Here is a 16490-nt window from a genome sequence, read left to right on the forward strand (position 1 = left end):
CTGAAGTTTTGCAAACCACATAAGTACTTGCTGAAGTAACGTTCTCTTGTGGCTTAAACAATTTTAACCAACATTTTTACACAGATGGGAAGATCAAGCCCCTTCTCAGGACGAGGCCCTGCCTGGATGGAGTACCTGCAAGACAGAGCAAGTATTTCATCTTAGAGAGTACTTAGGAGAAAGACCCCATTTCACTTTACTGAGGTGGGCAATATAAGTCTGGAAAGTTCTCAGAAGTAGTATTCTACCTGCTCTTTCTGTTGACCATGCTTATCCTCACACAAGGACCCAGGCTGATGGATTCACCACTGCCTGATCATACCAGTCCCTGTGGCAGTGGGAAGAGTATACTCAGGAGGGTCTCGTAACAGCAATTACGTGCTCCAACTCGATGCAGCTGTAATTTTTGCTTACACCCTACTGGCCACAACAAGCCGTAGGAGCCACGCACCCACCAAAAGGCATACCTTCGAGGTCAGAGGGCGCTGCGAGCTCAGCGCTGAGTCCTTCACCAGCTGTCTCGCATCGCGCTCACGCACCACGTGCAGAAGCGCTGGAGGCCCCACCGAGTGTTCAGCCCGCAGTACTTCTGCCGCCAGGCCACCGCCTCCCGCATCCCTGCGCACCGCCTCGACCAGCTCCCGCGGCCCGCCGCCGTCAAAAGCCTCGCCGACTCCTTCTCCGTGGCCAGCGGCGTTCATGACGCACGGGCGCGCCTACTCGCGGGCCAGTGGGAACGGGGACGGCGGCAGCAAGGGCGGCAGCCTCCAAAACGTCCGAGTCGACCCGCCCCCGCCCCGAGCACGCCTTATCCCCGCCCCCCATCCAGTCCACACTCCCTTCCAGAGGGCTCGCGCTGGGGGACTGCTCCCGGCCCGGCGCTGAGGCCGGCTCTGGTTGCGGGGAAGACTTTGGCCACAGAGGCCCTCCTGCGAAGCGTGGGGACGCACCTCGGTGGCCGCAGCCAGAGTGATGTCCACGGAAGGACAGTGGGCCGCGTGGGGTACTGCGGCGGTCTTGGCAGGACAAGGGCGGACCCCGTGGTGCGTGAAAAGCCGTCCGGGGGTGCTCTGCCTGTTCCGAGCCCCCGGCCTCTCGGGAGCCGTCCCTGGGTAGCTGAGAGGCCTGGCTCCCTTTTAATTTGTAACAGAAGACTTTTCACCCCGTTGGTGCACTTCTCTGGGGCCGTCCGGGAAGCCTCCAGACGGCCAAGCGGTGAGCCGACATCAACTGTGGGGACGAACTTGATACCTTTGGAGAGGGAGGGAGTTTAAGGCAAAGATGGGAGAGAATTCGCCTTCAGAGTTGACTCTTTCACCGTGTTTGTTTTGTTTTGTTTTAATTGTGTCTCATTTTAAGCTTAAGCACACACAATGTCGGTGATGGATTGGGAACGAGAAGTTTCAAGGCTGAGTGCTAAGTTTTGGCCTGCGCACCTGAGTGAATTAAGCTGTTTATTGCTAAGTAGAATATTAGTGGTAACAGCTGGGTTAGAGACGGTGCTGAGAATCGAGAGGTTTCCTTTTTTTTGACATGTTAATTGTCAATGCCTAGGTTTACCAGACTGAAGCCCAGGGGAAAGATTTAGGAGTCATCACCTTAGAGATGATGTGTATCTCCGTGAAATCACCACGAGACCTTCTAAGAAGTGGGTTTCGTAGAGAACTTGAGACGTCAAAGGACTGAACCCTTGAGTAATGTGAGTAAACGGTGTGTTTTATTATTTTTTAATCTTGGAGACTAACAATGCATTGGTATTATGATGGGAAACTGGTGAAGCAGGGAAGATGTGGAGTGACTGCAGGAGCAAATTCCCCAAGAGGGAGAGAGGAATTAGGACACAGTGAACGCAGACTCACTTTAAAAAGCGTAAAGTACCAATTCAGGGAAGTTCTATTAGTAAACTGTGTCCTCTAGAAAGAAAAACTCAGTTCTGACTTTAAATTGTCAATGATAAATGCTGAGGGGAAAAAAACCCATAGAAGTGCATTAAAAACTCTGAGCGACGACTTAAGCTTTCTACAGCTTGAGAGGCATAGCACCAACACAATATAATTTGGATTAGGAGGTCCAGCTGATTTAGTGAACCTAAAATCACACCAAAAGAGTGCGGACTTCATTGGTAATGTTCTTGTAAGGTTCTCCTGCCTGCTTCAAATTAAAAACTCTCCCAAGACTTCCTTCAGTTACAAAACAAAAAAATATGCTCTCATCAATATGCATAATTTTACATATTATATTCTGTACTGTATTATAGTATGAAGATGATCAGCTTGTCTCTTGGAAAGTTGTGGTAACCACATTTTAGTAGTGCTGTCCTGGGGTTTCGACAGACCCCCACTGGTTCCTGGGCTATTTCTCTCCTCCCACATAGCTACAATTCTATACAAATGGGACTGTACTCACCCTCCAGACCCCATTTCACTCTCGACCCTACTGCTCTATGGTATCAGCCTTTACTACTTCTGAAAATGTTGTTATTCCAGTGTCAGTAATGACCACTGCATTCATCTGGTAAGGCTGTCATAGCAAAATGCCACAGGCTGGGTGGCTCAAACAACAGAAATTTATTTCTCACAGTTCTGGAGGCTGGAAGTCCAAGATCAAAGTGTCAGCAGGGTTGGTTTCTCCTGAGGCCTCTCTCCTTGGCTTGAGGATGGCTGCCTTCTCTCTGTGTCCTTACGTGGCTTTTCCTCTGTAAGGTTGCAACCTTGGTGTCTCTCTCTCTTTTTACGGGGACACCAGTCCTATTGAATTAGCTCCCCCCCCCCCACGAGCTTATTTAACCTAGGTTACCTCTGTAAAGGTCCTTTCTCCAAATACAGTCACGTTAGGGGTTAGGCCTTTGATGCATGAATCTTAGGGCCACAGCATTTCGTAGCAACTATCTTTCTAGTAAACTTGATGGCAATTCTGGCTTTACTTGAATAATGTGGTTTACTTCATGCTTTTGACAGTTCCCTCCTTAAAAAGATTTTTGCTTAATCTCCCTTATTTCCCATGACACTACTCTTTCTTGTTTCTGCCTACTGCATTTATTTTATTGGCCACTCCTACCTTACTTTCCATCCAAATTCTTCTTCCCACATCTTCCCCTAATTGTTCTTAATCTCTAGGCTTTGTCCTGAGCCCTCTTCTTACCTCACTTAAAATGATTTCACTAAGGGGTATTAATCATGCCATAGCTCAAACATGATATGCTTACTACTGACACATCCTTTTACAACTCTAGTCCAGACCCTCTCTTGAGGTTTGGAATCATCTGTGTTCACTTTCTATTGAACATCCTGGAATTTATTGAACATCTCTGACTAAGATAGATGCATGAGCTCAAAAAGCAATTGGCACTCAATACATATTTGTTGAGCTCATTCAGAACACTCGTTCATTCAGAAATATTTGTTGATCACCTACTAAACAGCAGACGCTGTTGTAGGTGGTTGGAATACATCAGCAAACAGAAGAGACCAAGGTCCTTGTGTGCAAGGAGATTCCATCATAGCAGATTACTGGCAATGACAAATGAATGCTAAATAAATTTTACAGTATGATGGATGATGTTAAGTACTTAGATTAAAGAAAAAGTAGACCAGGGTAGGAGGGATCAGGGATGGGTCAAGGGGCGGGTTGAAGGATTAAATTAGGTGGTCAGGTGAACCTCATTGAAAAAGAGCGATTTAAACAGAGGTTTGAAGAAGGTGAGTGAATAAATACAGTTTACGAAAGGCGTCTCAAATATAATACATCCAAAACTCCACTGAACAAGTCTCTTCCCTAGAATTCTCAGTGTGGTTGCCATTCATCCTTCTACTAGAGTGATCATATAAATCTATCTGCCAAACTAGGACACAATGGAGAATAAAGGATGGTTCTACAGGCATTAACCAGCACATCCCCAGACAAACTTGGGTGTATGGATGTATGGATGCCTAGCTGTCACCCCAGGCAGAAACATATGTCATTCTTGTCTTCTCTCACTCCCTCGTCCCTCCCTTCCCCTTTATCTTCTCCGAGTAGATGACCAAGTTCTTTTGATATTACCCAGAATATATCTCTTCTATTTCTAATACTGCTGTCTTAATTCCAGATATCTCAGGATCTCTGACTAGCATAGAGACAGGAGCTCAAAAATGTTCTAACTCTGAGTCTGTTCCTCCTCAAATCCCTTCCCTAGATCTCAGACGGACTCTTCCTGAACACTCTAATCCCGACACTCTCATTTAAAAAATGAGGAGTGAGGGAGTTCCATGTCAGCCCACCCAGTGGTTAGGACTCCACACTTTCACTGCCGAGGGCGTGGCTTTAATCCCTGGTCGGAGAACTAGGATCCCTGCAAACCGCATGGCGTGGCCAAAAACAAAGTGAAAGGTTTGGGTAGAAAGCACGTAAAGCACATACAGAGGCTGACAAGGCCCTTGCTGGTCCCAGGCCCCCTCCTCTGTTGTGTGTCTCCTACTCATGACTTGTATGTAGGCCAGCCCTGCCTGAGTGCCTGTTACAATCTAGCCCTGCCAAATGCCTTCCCTGAAAGGTAAGAACATGGGGGTATCAAGCAGTTTACCTTCAAAACCCACAGTTTCTGTAATTTTAAGTCTAAAACTCGGTGTCTCACAAAGATTAAATGCCCATTATTGCCCTTAAGATGTGGGGGATTAAAAATATATCAGATCTCTCTCTAGTTCCTATTTCAGCTCAGATGAATCCAATTAGGTTTCACTGCAAACTATGAAATACGCTAGGCCTATTTCCTCTTTAAATTGATTATAAATGTTGATGCTCTTCAGTATAAGTGCAAATTAATCTAGGGAATTCCATGAAATTTTATTTCTTAATTAAGCAGTTTAGACTAAATTAACTGCAGTGACTACTCTGGCTCCTAAGGTTGTTCAGGGTCAGACACATGTCATCAAATGTAACACAATGATTTTCCACTTGGCACAGGCTTTTTCGTCAAACTCGTTTCATTGCTTTGGGCTGGAGAGGAGAGGTTGCAGTCTTGAGCCGGGTGATCTGTAGAGACTGGGACCAGGATTATAGGAGGCAACACCAGGTGATGACACTCAGGCCAATTGAAGGAGTTTCTGGAAAATAGAAACGTGGCTTCCATTAAACTAAGAAAAGAACTGGGGCCTTAGACGGTCCAGAAATGAAACTTTCTACTGATATACATCTGGCAATGCTTCAGTGAGCGCAATCCATTTGGTCAGCCAGATGGACCAGTCCTGGCAGCTTTTCAGTCTCATGCACAAAGCACTTCAGCCTGGGGAAGAAAAAAAAATCCCCAAACAAAAATATAAATAGAGAAGACCCTAGCATTGTGGCTAAACAATGGGGAAGACTCTTATAAATGAGGTTTCCACAGCACTGTGCATTTCAGACATGACAGCTGTTACCTTTTTTCTTTCTTGATTTTTAATAGCTTATTTATCATGGGTGAAGGATGCGATTACTTATCGGAGGCTCCATGCTTTTGGCAGAAAACCTTTACAATGCTCAGTTACTCTCTCCTGGAGGAAAGAAGGCAATTTCCAGCCTCTTTCTGAGAAAATATACTAAATAATGCCAACAAAGAACAGTGATAAGACTCTAAATTGAAAAAGATCTTTTGAAAATGCAAACTTCAATATCATGGACTATCAAAGGAACTCCGGCTAAAAGGATGGGCTCACCAAAGAGATTCTCTTTTTCTCATTTAGGAAGCCTTACTCTTTTCTCACTTTCTAACACCATGAATCTAATTCAAGTTCGCCATTAGCTTGAATGAGAATTATCTTCTGTCACTCAAACTATGTGTCTGCGCTGAAGTTCATTGATCATCCTTCAGCTGAACTGCCATGGCTACTCAATAACCATGGCCCATTTCCTACTCCTGAAGTCAAATGCTTAGATGTGACGGCATGCCGTGCACTGAGGAGTCTATGTATGTTTCCTCCTTCCTCGCCCAGAGTTTGCTGAGAGAATAGAGACATAGAAATCCATTCTAGGCAGCCATCCCAATTTATGCCATTTGTAATTATGGACTTCTGAAGTTACTCTTAAGAATTATTTTAACTCACTAATCAATAGGTTACTTGGGAGGAGTTAGAGAGTGTAAAGTAAATGAAGAATGTTAATGTCTTTTACTTAACTTTTTATCAAATACGTTTCTTTTTGTCTTTAGATAAATACATCCTGCTAAAACTTAAAATACAGTCCTCCCTTCCCTCTCTCTTTCCCCCTCTTCTTTCTAGCAAAGATTTACTTAGCTCTCACTCTGTGCCAGGTAACACACTGAGGGATCTCTGTGGATTATCAAGAAAATAAAGCATTTTTGGTGAATTCCAGATTTATACACGAGCTGCCTACATTAGCTAATCTTCAAGTTTCCTCCGTTATTTGCATGTTGATGAGATGTCAAGTTCCAGATCAAATATCACGAATAAAAGTTCCCAGGTGGAGTATCCCATTTTACATTTTGGTTTTAGTGGGGTTTTTTTTTGTGGTGTTTGGGTGCTTTTTTGTGGTGTTCTGGCTTGTTTAGAGGACTAGATTCCTTAACCCAATCTCAACTCTTCATTCAAAAATATTGGGAATTTTCTTTCTTTATTTCAAGTGAAGAGTAATATGATTTTCTGTCCATTTATACCAGCTACTTTTCAGAATCAGTCCATTCTTTCATGTTTTTCTATCACTTCTGCATCCAGTCCTTTGCCACGACTGGCCTAAGTTCATGATAAAATCCTTAGAATTATGGCATGCTAAAGTCTTTTTGGAGGGTCGCTTTCAATGTTTTCCACCATGATGTGAGATTTTTATGTTTCTTATGTTGCTTTCTTGTACTGTGTTAGAGAAACAAATCCAGAATGCTGTGATTGGAATTCTTCAGGTTTGGGTCTTGTCAACTATCCCATAGCCGATATGTTCAGGGAAAACGAGGAATCTTGCAACCGTCAAGCCCTCAGCACATTTTTCAAAGTGGACCTAATTTGACTTTATCCCTTTATCCAGTACTTTGCTTTCTCAAAGGCTTCGTGCTGTTATTCATCCTTTTGTTGGCCAAAGCAAAAGCCAATTTAAAAAATCAAGTATATGATCTAAAGCATTTTGACAAATATATACATTTGTATAACATTCACCACTACAATCAAGATGTAGAACATTTTCATCACCCCCAAAATCTCCCCGTGTCTTTTAAGGTCAGTTCCCCAGCTACTCCACATCCTGCCCTCAGGCAACTGTTGATCTGCTCTCTGTCTCTATAGATTAGTTTGGCTATAAAACTACAGTTCTAGACTATTATACAAATTGAATCACACAGTATGTGTTCTTTTGTGTCAGGCTTCTTTCACTCATCATATTGTTTTAAAGATTCCTCCATGTTCTTGCATGTATTGGTAGTTCATTTCATTTTAGTGCTACTAATTTCCATCTTATGGATATACCACAATGTTTTTACACGTTCACTTGTTAAGGGACATATGGGTTGTTTCTCTTTTTTCTGTTTTGTTTTTCTACTCAAGTAAAGCTGCTGTAAGCTTACCTGTACAGCCTTTGTGTGGATATATCAGAGCTCTTCTGCAAGGGGAGATATTAAAGATATATTCAAGGGCCAAAGTTTAAATGCCAAAGGGAGGAAATACGTAATATAAATGAAAGAAGCAGAATAATGTAAGAGAAAAGGGGGTGAGAACTGTAGCGATTTGCCACAGATCCAATGTTTAATTCTGTTTCATAATGAAACAATGTTAAGAAAACTGCAGTGATAATGTACCACAGCATCAAAAGAAAAGCACTATAGGTCAGCTCCTTCCTTGGATCAGGTAACAAACAGCCCTTTTAAGACTTTTTCCTTGCCACAGGCTAAAGTATCATTAAGAATGCATTGTTAAGAAAAATTTAGTTTTAGACAGTCTTGGGTTTGAATTCATAATCTGTACATGCTAACTGCATGACCTTAATCAAGCTTCTCCAAATATCTGAACCTTTGTTTTTTATTAGCAAAATGGGGATAATAGTGTTACCCATTTTATAGAATGGAGGTAAAGCATAAACAAAATTAAAGCGTATCTGGAATTAGCCTAAATATTCTTTCTCTCACTTTGGCATAAGCTACAACTTGATTGTCTTCCACATGTCAGGCCCTGTGTGATGTACAGTACTCTCATCATCTCTTTTTTTTAAAAATTATTTATTTTTGGCTGTGTTGGGTCTGTTGCTGTGCGTGGGCTTTCTTTAGTTGCGGCGAGCAGGGGCTACTCTTCGTCGCCGTGCGCGGGCTTCTCATTGCAGTGGCTTCTCTTGTTGCAGAGCACGGACTCTAGAGCACAGGCTCAGTAGTTGTGGCACACGGGCTTAGTTGCTCTGCAGCATGTGGGATCTTCCCAGACTAGGACTCGAACCCGTGTCCCCTGCATTGGCAAGTGGATTCTTAACCTCTGCACCACTCGGGAAGTCCCTCATCATCTCATTTTATTAAATCTTCACCTCATTAGCTAGACAAGAAACTGAGGTTGAGCGAGGTTGAAGCCGTGTGATGAAAGCAGAAAACGAGAACCACTAGCTGTGACTGGAATTTGCTTCCTCGAAGCATGAGTCAATAGCTGAAAAGTTTCATTGACTGGGGTCCACCTCTACATTTGCAAAAGGCTGGAGCTCACTTCTTTGCAACCATGTCACTTCTGCTACTCGTCCATAACCTGCAGGTCTGATGTCCTCATAACAAGTTGGAGGCCAGGCTTTTCTGAGAGCTTGTCTTTGGCCAACTGTAACCATATTGTCAAAAATATGTGTCTGCCACTGGACTGGGAGCTCCATTCTGAGGACCTGGCAGAGGGCCTCGCACATCGGAGTCAGATCATTTTATGGAGCACAACTTGAACATAGTTTTCCTTACATTGAATTCAGGAACCAGAATCTTTAGATAAAGAACAAGTGTTTACCTCTTAACACCATCGTGCATGTTACTTTGATCTTTGTGTCATCTTTAATAGCTGAGACAGCCACTTAGGTGGTCTCAGTTGGCCTTATGACCAATTATGTATCTCTCTGGGCATAACATCGAGTCATCTATTTTTAAAATGATGTCACTCCACCTCACTGGATCCCTGTTGTTTCTTTGTTTATAAAATGAAGGTATGGACTAGATGCTCTATAAGATCCTTCACATTGTTATATTCTCTATGATTCAAATAACACCCCCTGGTTCCTGTCCCAGTTCTAATAATTTTGGGGTAACCTGGCATTTTTCTGGGATCAGGTTCCTATAGTGCAGTGGCTCTTCAGACCAGAAGCATCAGCAACAACTGGTCCACTGAGTCTAAGAACCACCCCTGCTGAAAGGGGGACCAGCACCCCTCTCCATCTAGTCTGAGTCTTTCCTCAAACATCCAGCGCTGGCTCCAACTCCACAGCATCTGCCCGCTGACACCTCCCTGCGTTCTGCAGAGGGGAGACAGCCTGGAGAGTGGCTGGAGGAGGTTATGGAGGGGACGTGACCTCCAGTTGACCCGCGAGCTGGACCCGGGCAATCAGAGGTTCCTCATCCCCTCTCCTGTCCTTAGAAGGCACGTTCTGCCCACCATCCCCACATTTGGAAGGAGCCTTGAGAGAGCAATGGATGTTGAGACCATGGATGGCATACATGACTGAACCCACTTAAGGCCTCTATATCAACTTTTAAAATTCTGGCAGGCAGGTATGGAGATCTCCTGGTCTCACAGCTGCCCGAGACATGCCTCATATGTAAGTTCCCTGGCATATTAATCCTGCCACCTACCTATCTGGAGTGGTCTGCCTCTTTCTTCTGTCTCTTCTTACCCCTGTATGGGGGGCGGGGAGGCCAGTTCCAGATTTCACCTGGGCAACCCCTGAGGTTGCAAACCAGCTAGGGTTCTTCAAATTCCACTCCCCCTGCCCTGATGACCCAACATAACATCTTTGTTGCCTTCGTTAATGAGTTATGAGGATAATTTCACTTCCTTAGAAACACATGGCATCCTTCCAAAACTGAGTTTCAGTTTATAAGCAAAGGCTATAAAATGGCTTCTTCCTGGCTGAGGGAGGAAAGGAAAGTGTTAGTTGTATGTGTATGTGTGTGGTTGAGGATCAGATCAGGGACTGGCAGTCAAGAAGAGCTTCTGCCTGCGCATCATACCCACGAAAGGGCTTGAACTTAGACTCTTGTTGTAATTTCTAAATTGAATTACGTGTAACCTCACAGCGGCGCACTTGAAAAATAGTCATCATTTCACTTGTGGTCCATATCTGGATTATATCAATACTTTCTGTAGTGTATTGTGAATTATTTTATAAAGAAATGCTGTACTTAACCTTATAGACAACATAATTGTGCTGCATTAGGTTTTCATAAAAGTAATTTGTCACTATATTAAATTCTTGCTCCCTAGTCTTGCAATTATTCAGGATAATGGCCTAAGAGCCTCAATATATCAACTTGCCCTGACCTCTCTCTCCCTTATGAGAAACTCTGGGAAGATACTCAGTATCTAGATGAGGTGTTAGGAGGGTCTAACATTAGGCCCCAAATGGATACAATGCAACCTATGCTAATAACTTCCCCTTAACATTGAACTCCGTGAAGCATTCAAAGTACTTCCTAATTTCATGTCTTACCTAATTTATATCAAAAGTCAACAAACATTTATCAAGTGTTTACTATGTGCCAGATACTGTATTAATACTGAGGACGCAAAGATGAAAAGAACAGCCAGTATTCTCAAAATGCTTGCAGCCTACTGAGGGAAAAATCTTGAATCATGGGTACAATTCATCATACAAAACACTGTGAGGGAAGTATGTACATGATACAAAAATTCATTTTAACTGGGGAGAAAAGAAAGTGTTCTGGGGAAGACACCCCCAGTAATGGTTATGAATGTGCTATACTACTTCCCAGCACAGGAACGACTGGGGCAGAGGCTAGAGTGTCTGAAGTAAGAGCGTGACTATAAAGAGCTAAAGCAACTCTCTGGATTTTGCTGTAGGCTAAAGGCAGTTTAAGGGGAGTGTGGGCAGGTGGGCCCCATCGCCTGCCCTCAGGCGTTCTTTAAATCTCTAAATCATTTGGTGTAGGTCTGTTGAGAGCTTTTTGCCTAAAAAATTCAGGATTCAGAAGACAGGGACTGGTGAGCTGCTCCCTCCAGGTCTGTTCGGGCACCCAGAAGCTGGCAAAACCACTAAACAGCTAGGTTGCAGCAGGCCACCACCAGGCTCCAAGTACTCCTCCCTGGAAAGTGTAGAAGACTGAGAGGATTTGAAGGAAAAAGAAAAGTTCTGTGTTAGTGCAGAGAGATCCGTTTATCAGCAGAGAGTTATCAAGGTTAATGAGAAAAATTATCTCATCAGAACAATCCCCGGGTGGAGGCACGTGCAGGAGCCGTCTCCCTCTCTAATCTGCAAGCCTGGGGCCTCCCTGAGCAATACAATCCATCAAAGTCACTTCCTCTGCCTTCCCAGGGGAGTGAGCCCCCTCCTGCCACTGAAGAGGAAACCGGTGGAGGGTCCCGCAGATGGCCAGTGGGCACAAGGGCGATGCCAGGTGTGCCTGGAAGTAGAAAAAGGAGCAGGGCACTGCACCCCAAACCTCCTTCTGGCTCTTAGGGAGCCAGGAACTGAGGATGACTAAGCAGGTGCCAAGGGAGGGAAGGAAACGTGTGCCCTACACACACACACACGCACGCACCAGTATACACACCACACCCTGTACTCACGTACACACGTAGTACACACAATACGGACATATGCCGTACACATGCACACTCAAGTCACATCCACCACACACATCATGCAAGAACACTTTACACACACACACACACACACACACACACACACACACAGGCATGCTGTGCGTCCTGCTGTCATTTGTTTTCCATCTTTCATCCTTTATGGGAAATAACAACCGTTTAGTCAGATGCATTTTCTTAAATGCTTGTCCTTATGGTTCCTTTGGCAGGAGCCTGCAGTTTCCACCTGCTGCCAGCCCTGGGGGTAGAGAGTTTTTTGTTTCGTTTGTTGCAGTTATTGTGGTGGTGTTGGTTTAGTTTTGCGTTGTTCCAGGGAAGGCAGGAAGCAGCAGAGAAGTAGCTAGAAAGCCACAACTTTTGCAGGTAGGCCGTTCAATATACAGTGCAGTTAGCCAGACTGTGGCCGGCTGGCTCAGGGTCCCGGGACTGCAGTAACTGCCCACTTCCAGTGCCTCCTTCCCATCATTGCCGTACTCCCTTTATGCGAAGGGCAAGCCTTCCACCGGCAGGGGGTGCTACTCTTCGATCAGACCCCCTTCTCTTGGCCACAGCTCCCTTGTTCCCGACACTTCAGACACTTCAAATCTTTCCTCAAGCCACGTCCCCTTTGGGAAGCTTTTAGCCTTCACAGATCTTCTCTCTCCTCGGGCATTCCGTAATAAAGTTACGATAACTTTAGTAGTACTCCTCTGTAAAGCACAGTTTAGTCCATGATTTATATCAACTTGTATTCTCACTAGATTTCAAGGATGTCAGTCTCAACTTCTCCAGCCAGCTTGTAAGCGACTGCAGGGCATGATCAGTGTTTTAACACATTCTGGCATGCTCCCTCGTCTCTGAGCAAATGTGGGGAGCTGGGTTGCGATTCTTTTTTTTTTTTTTAAACCCCACTTTTGTTTATTTATTTATTTTTGGCTGTGTTGGGTCTTCGTTTCTGTGCGAGGGCTTTCTCTAGTTGTGGCGAGCGGGGACCACTCTTCATCGTGGTGCACGGGCCTTTCACTGTCGTGGCCTCTCTTATTGCGGAGCACAGGCTCCAGACGTGCAGACTCGGTAGTTGTGGCTCACGGGCCTAGTTGCTCCACGGCATGTGGGATCTTCCCAGACCAGGGCTCGAACCCGTGTCCCCTGCATTAGCGGGCAGATTCTCAACCACTGCGCCACCAGGGAAGCCCCTGGGTTGCGATTTTTATCTTAAGGCATGGCCAGTAGATTTTATATTCATTACATTTCTTTCTTTGACAGAGGCTTCATTTGAGAAACAACCTATTTTTCTGGATATTCTCTGTGTCTGTCCATTGCTAAGAACGTTTGAAGGCTTACAAATTGTTCTGTAAGCGCAGAACCGCCTTTGGCATAACTGCCAGCATTCTTCAGTGGTGAAGCCTTTGCCAGTGGGGAGACAGAGGGGATGATGTCTCAGAAACCATGACCCCTAGCACCTGGAGCCGACCCCATTTGATGACAAGCATGATCTCCTCACATTAGGTAGGCAGAGACACAGTTTCTAGGCATCTCACTGACGTTAACTCCCCAAAGATCCTATACCCATTGGTTGGCCAGTATGATCAGAATATAGTGTGACTTATCCGTTCATCGGATGTTTATTGATTACTTATCAGTTATGCTCTACACTCTGGGCAAGGCACTGGAGGTATACCTCTGAACAAGCCAATTATAAGACTTGTACTCTAGGGTTACAAATGGTGGTCAGTACCATGAAGGAACTGGAGAATTATGATGACAGGGGAGCTGGACAGGGAGAGTGGGGCAGGTGTAGCGAGAACTCATCTAGATGGAGTAAGCGGAGAAGGTGAGGACGTTTAGACTAAGACCCTAAGGGGGAGAAGCAGCAGATTTCAGAGCGTAGGGAAAGAGGTCGTTTGTCACGTGGAATGGTTGGTTTGGTTCAGCTCTAACCACGCCTTATTCAGGGCAGCTGCCTCAACGATGAGAGTCCCAGGTCCCAATGATAATAGCTAACTGGTATTTATTGTTCAGTTACAAAATGCCATCCTTACAGTATTGCTCCAGGTAAGCTTATTGCAAGTGAGGAAATGGTGACTCAAAGAGGTAAAGAGAGGGGGTGCATATCCAGCCTGGTCTGACGGCCTCCAGAGTGTGTGCCTCTCCCCTCCTTTCCACCATGGTAATGGTAGGTAGGAGAGAGCATGACCCAGAGCCACCTAACTCTAGGATCTGAAAAGCTGTTCAAAGAGTGTGTTCTATTGATGGCCTGTCTGCAAATCAAATCTGAAATAAATTACAGCTGTTTTACTTGTAAAATTTTTCTTGTAAATACCATAAAATACATTTAGGAGTAGCGAAGAGTCAAAGAATTAAGCAAATAATCCAAAAAGGATAACAATGGCTGCCTTGAAGCTTCCTGATATATATTATATGTTAACATTCACTGGCCCCTGCCTGTATAGACAATAGACAACCATTATTGACTCTAATTTTTCCTTCTTTCATTCCACAGACACTTTTTGAGCACCTGTTATATGCCAGACACTGTGGTAGTAGCTCAGGATACAGATAAATATCATGCTCTGTCCTAGATTTACATACAATACTTTGAGAACAAAGAGAAGAAACAATTATAATACAGTGTGGGAAGTGCTGTGATTGAGGCACACAGGGGCATAGAACACAGCCTGGGAGGAGGCACTGTTAGGATTTCAGCAAATGCTCCTTGAAGGAGGTGATTTCTGAACTGAGTCCCTAAAACCTTAGTAGGAGGTAATCAGCTTAAGGCTATAATCCAGAAGTGCTAGCAGGGGAACATTATGGGAACAGCCAGGTATCTGTTGTGGCTGGCCCTAGCACGTGGCCCATGAGAGTAAACACAACAGATGAGGTTGAAATCTAAGCGGAGGCCAGACTATGAAGAGCTTCTGCACTGTGGTAAAAAGCTAAGACCTTACTCTGGGTTCTGTGGGATGCCACGGTGTGAAAATGTAAGCAGAGGAATGACATTGTTTTTAGAGTAATCTCTCCGACAGCTGAGTGGAGGATGAATGGGAGGGAGGAGGGGCTAGAGGGCTGGCAGAGTGGGGTGGGATCCCTGCTGCGTGCCAGGCGCTGTCCTAGTCACCGGGGCTCCAATTGTGAACAAGGCAAACGTGGAACAATAGGCTAGTGAGAGAGACACCAAGTTTCACCCATAGATCTCATTTTACATTCATGACCAGCAACCTCCTCTGGGTCCTTTGTGCTGCCCCGCAATCATGCTTTAAGTCCATTCACTCCTCCACTTCCCTAGACACTATTTCATCACCTCTCTTCCCTCAAACTGCTACTTCCTCCCAGAAACTCATACTTCATTGTGGACCTTGCTTCCCACTCACTGAGAAGATGCAAGCCGCCAGAAGAGACCATCCAGTAGACGCTCAACACCACATCTACCCGCCTTTGGCGTGTGTGCATCCTGACACCTCCTGCCTGGCACCACACAGAGTCCCTGTATCCCATCTAAAACCAGTCCCTCCCATTCCCAGATCCCATTCCCTCTGGCCTACTCAAAGCAATTCTTTTGCTCTCCAAGACATTTTTTCCCCCACCCATGGAACATTCCATCAGCATACAATATGCTGTTATTCTTCCCATCTTAAAATTCTTTTGCCCACTTTCCCCACCTGCTTCTGTTCATAGCACATCTCGGAAGAGTCGTCTCTACTCACTGACCCAATTCCTCTCCTTCCAGTTTCTTTCTGTAAACCTACTATGATTGGGCTTTAAGCCCCACCACTCCACAGAAATTATTTTGCTAAATCCAGTTCTCAGTCCTCATCCCAAGTGGCACTGGTACTGATACAGGGGCATAAATCCTCTTCTTAGATCTCCTCTGTTAACCTTTCCTCCAGGGCACACATTTTCTTGGTTTCTCTTTCACCGGCACTACTTTTTGGTATCTTTTGCTGATTCCACCTCTGGTGCCCTGGAACACCACTCCTGATCCTCTTTTCTTTTTCAATAAATTTATTTATTTTATTTTTGGCAGCGTTGGGTCTTCGTTGCTGTGCGCGGGCTTTCTCTAGTTGCGGTGAGCGGGAGCTACTCTTCGTCGCAGTGCGCAGGCTTCTCATTGCGGTGGCTTCTCTTGTTGCGGAGCACGGGCTCTAGGCGCGCGGGCTCCAGTAGTTGTGACACGTGGGCTCAGTTGTTGTGGCTTACAGGCTCTAGAGCGCAGGCTCAGTAGTTGTGGCGCACGGGCTTAGTTGCTCCATGGCATGTGGTATCTTCCCGGACCGGGGCTCAAACCTGTGTCCCCTGCATTGGCAGACGGATTCTTAACCACTGCGCCACCAGGGAAGTCCCGATCCTCTTTTCTATTTACTTTATACTCATACCACCTATATGCTGACATCTCACTAATATGTATAAATCTCAGCTCATTCCTCCACACTTTAGGCTCACATATGCATCTGCCTTCTCAAGACCTCCACTAGGACGACTGATAGACACTCAAACTCAGCATGTCCAAAATGGAACTACTGATTTTCCCCTACAAAGCCTGCTCCTTTTCAGGGGAAAGCATCTCCATTTTTCTAGTTGTTCAGGCCAAAAATCTTGAGGACCACCTGGCTTCTGTGTCTTTCACACCCTGCATCCAATACATAAGTAAATCCTATAGCTCTGCGGTCATGATGTGGCTAGAATCTTATTGCTTCTGGCCACCTTCACTGCTACCACCTGATCAGAGTCATCATCTCCTGTTTCAGAAGCCTCCTAATGGGTCTCTCTGCT

The 16490-nt window shown here is 45.0% G+C and overlaps 1 long non-coding RNA gene across 1 annotated transcript in view; it reads left to right on the top strand.

Annotated features, from left to right (window-relative positions):
• The first annotated feature begins 980 nt into the window (after positions 1-980).
• Positions 981-16490, top strand: part of LOC114896632 — a 368479-nt gene continuing 352969 nt past the window's right edge. The window contains exons 1-2 of the long non-coding RNA XR_003793853.1: positions 981-1215; positions 1555-1699. This is a non-coding gene — a long non-coding RNA (uncharacterized LOC114896632). The remainder of the gene's footprint in view (positions 1216-1554; positions 1700-16490) is intronic.

This window comes from Monodon monoceros, unplaced genomic scaffold (genome assembly GCF_005190385.1).
Source record: "Monodon monoceros isolate NGI ecotype Baffin Bay Population unplaced genomic scaffold, NGI_Narwhal_1 Super_Scaffold_16, whole genome shotgun sequence".
Taxonomy (NCBI): Eukaryota; Metazoa; Chordata; class Mammalia; order Artiodactyla; family Monodontidae; genus Monodon; species Monodon monoceros.